This window comes from Corylus avellana, chromosome ca5, assembly GCF_901000735.1.
Source record: "Corylus avellana chromosome ca5, CavTom2PMs-1.0".
NCBI lineage: Eukaryota > Viridiplantae > Streptophyta > Magnoliopsida > Fagales > Betulaceae > Corylus > Corylus avellana.
The window spans coordinates 10,955,177-10,958,908 of record NC_081545.1 but is presented as its reverse complement, the minus strand read 5'-3'; the positions used below and the strand labels follow the sequence as shown (position 1 = coordinate 10,958,908).

General features: G+C 35.3%; 1 pseudogene; it reads right to left on the bottom strand.

The window, feature by feature from the left end:
* Window positions 1-3,730, bottom strand: part of LOC132181757 (nicotianamine aminotransferase 1-like) — a 30,522-nt pseudogene extending 26,792 nt beyond the window's left edge.
* Window positions 3,731-3,732: the final 2 nt, after the last annotated feature.

Genomic DNA, 3,732 nt, shown 5'->3' with positions numbered 1-3,732 from the left:
ATCTTTTAAAATGATATATTTCTTTTTCTTTAAATTCTTTAAAAAAGAATCGCTATTTATAAACCTGAATGAATGTTGGTGGATCAGATGCCATATTGAGACAGCCCGTAATACATTCCACAACCTGAGAGAAAAAGAAACGAATGTGAGAATACTATATGTGTTATGTTATTCATATAAAATTGTAAAATAATGCAGAAGAACCATTATCATTTTTTTCTTATGTGCTGTGTGCATAGACAAGCAAGCTTAACACACTTAGGGCCTGTTTGGGTGTGCGTTTGAGAGACCTAAAAGTGCGTTTAACGTACTCAAAAAGTCCGTTTGAAGAAAAAAATACATGTTTGATAAAAAAATTGAAAGCATTTTTAAGGGTCTACAAAACCTAAAAATGGTCAAAATGCACTTTTTGCAAAAGCTTAAAAATGAAGCTTTTGCTAAAAAGTGCTTTTTGACTTAAAAGCTCTATTTTTAAAACGTAATCCCAAATAGGCTCACACTCAAACACACACACATATATATATATATATATATAGAGAGAGAGAGAGAGAGAAAGAAGACCCCCAATTTACGAAGGATGCCATTAGGATCAGTTGTCACAAGCCAACCAAGTCGCCAACCTGGTAGGATATATCTCTTTGATATAGACCCTAGTGTGATAACAGGCACAATTGATCCAAATACTCCCATCGGCACAAACGGTTTACTTCCGAAAGTGAGATGGTGATAAACTTCATCTGCAACAACCAGAATGCGCAGCTTTCTTGCTGTCTCTGCAATCTAATATTCAGAAAAATCAACCACCACCAACATTAAAACAACCATCTAATTACAAAAAGTTTGAACTTCCGAAAATTCATGATTATTACTGTCAAAATTTATGATGAACAATAAAATATGGAGAGAAAAACGAAAGTAGAAAGAGAGAAAAGACACAAGGTATTTTGGTATTTTGGGGTAATTTAAGCCTACCGCTGCGAATTGTCTCAAGGACTACATTATGATCTCACTAACTTTATCGATGTTTACAATACAAAGATCCTTATTTATAGGAAAAATGTAGTATGTGAGGGAATATTAGTATAGTAATCAAACTTCAATCAATTTTATAAAGAAAAGAAAAAAATAAGAAACAGAAAAAGAAGGTAAAACCTACCTTCTTCAAATGTTGGTGTGTATAGACACTTCCACAAGGATTTCCAGGGTTTAAGATGACTATGGCAACAGTATTCTCATCAGCAAGCACTTCAACGCTCTGAAGATCAACCTCCCAACCCTTTTCTGGATTAAGATCAAAATGACGAACTTCAAGACGTTTAGATGCAGCAAATGCCTCATAGAAAGGGTAGTAGGGTCTTGGAAACAGAATGTTGGCACCCGGGCGATCAAGGACTGTCAGTACTATTTCAATCGCTTGTTTGCATCCAGTTGTGAGATAAACATCATCCGGCGATAACGCATATGGAAGATCACGAGACAGATAATCTGCTATGGCCCTATTATAAATATATTCAAGCATCAAATCCAATTAGATTGACAGAATATGATGACCATTTAAGTAGTTCACAGCATTTATATGATAATGACAGTTTCAAAAATGTGCATTGTTTTTTACATTCCGTTTTTTTTTTTTTTCAAAGGGAAATAAGTGAACTTGATCATCGTGTTGATTGTGGTCACAAAAAAGGCTAACCATCAACTTCTGTCAAAAAGCTGTCTACGCTGCAATAGGGGATTTTCCTTTCTGCATGGATAAATATTACTAAAAGGAAGAAAATAAGAATACAGAAAGCAAGGGGAAACAGCATAGCAGGAAAAAAAAAAAAAAACAAGAGTACCACCCTGAGAATACAACCAGCCAGGCAAAGAAACAGCACAAGCGGCCAAACAAGACAGTAGAAAAACTACCACCCATGATATGCTTTTCATAGATAACATGGATCCAAATTCAGAATGATTTCTTCAAAAAACACATAATCACCATATTATAAGAGAAATTAGTTTCGAAACAAAAGCCTGCAAATTGGATATTCATTTCTTCACATAATTTTACACTTAAATAAGAAGAAGAGCTAGAAGTAGGAAATTTTTTTCTTTCTTACAAGAAGTTAGAGATCTTTTTTCTTCTACCTTCATTTCTGATTGAAAAATGACTACACTATTTGTTAGAATAGTTTTCATTGTCTCAAACACCACAAATTTGTATTTGCGAACGAGAGAAAACGTAAGCAATGAAGTGTGTCGGGGTGCCGGCATGGAATAACTCTAATGCTTAAGTCAATAAGTGTTTAGGAGATGGGAATTGTGAAGTACGAGTCCCAAAAGTCCTTTTTTACCCGAGCATAATTTACCTTTTATAGTAGTTCTCATGCGACTGTTTCCATGCTTTAATTCCACTTCAACGTGTAATTAACCTCATGCTGACCTTGATTGAAGCACAATTTATCCTCTAAATTACAAGTGTATCTTACATCATGACTTGAATAGTTGTTATTTTCCTTATAGCACAATAACAACATGGGAGCTGATTTCTTACTTTGCACGGGAGAAGTTATATACTCTTCTCTTATCCCACTCTCATAAAAGTAAGTTAATGCAGCAGTACCCATCAACCAATAGATTTTTTTTTTTTTTTTCTTTTTTTTTTCAAATAAAGGATGATCCAGGGGCTAATGCATTGTTGCACCAGCCCAATAGTACAAGAATGAGATCGGAGAATAAGTAAGTAGTATTACTCTTTTACATGTGGGATGAACCCGGGTTAATATATATGTTAATTATGGGCCTTAGGGTACAGGCTGCACGGGCCTAACAGCCCACTTCCCAACATTATATATATAGAGAGAGCAGTAATATACATCACACCGGCGTGTATGAACAGTCATGCATGCCCGTTTTTAATTTTTTTTTATAATTAAAATATTAAAATATAATATTTTAATTATATTTTATAATTAAATCACACCGGCGTGCATGACAGTACGCCCGTGTGATGTATATCACTGCTCATATATATATATATATATATATATATATTGGCTCCAACGAAGACTATATATATAAACGTTAAAACGTGCTAGCTATTATCCCAATATGTCCTTTTCCAAAAAAATAAGTTTGAACCAGAATATTGTCTTCGTTGGAGCCAAACTAGGGGAGATTAAGCGTACTATCTAGTTATATAAAGTGGCACGACCATATTATATATTTTTTTTGCTTTTTTCAGATATTTGTCTTTTTTAGAATTTTTAGGAATATTTTCGTTTTTTAAACAAAAGGAGTTCATTATAATTTTGTGATAGTTTAAGAGAATATTTTGAAGTGCACGTATAGTTTTCCAAGAAAAATAGCCAAGTACATTAAAATAAGACACAGTAACACGTCACCAAAGAAAAAAAAAATCTAGAGAAGATGAACTTTGAGGATCAACGAAAAGCCATGGAAAGGAGATAAAAACAGAGGCATGATATCTCAAACTAAAACGTAGAAATTACCTCCTTGCCGGCAGAATCCCAACCGTCGGCGCGTAGCCATTATACTTAGCCGAGCGGACAGCGTCCACAATGGCGTCTTCCGCTGCAGTGGCGGCTCGAAAGGACGGAAACGCCGAGGGGTCGCCGTGTCCGAGAGGCACGGTTGGCCTTGGATCATCTTTGTCAAGATTCTCCATTAGCTTCGTCAGAGTTCCTCGGATGGTGGTTCCCGACGCCAAGTTCAGTTCTTCGTTCCCAC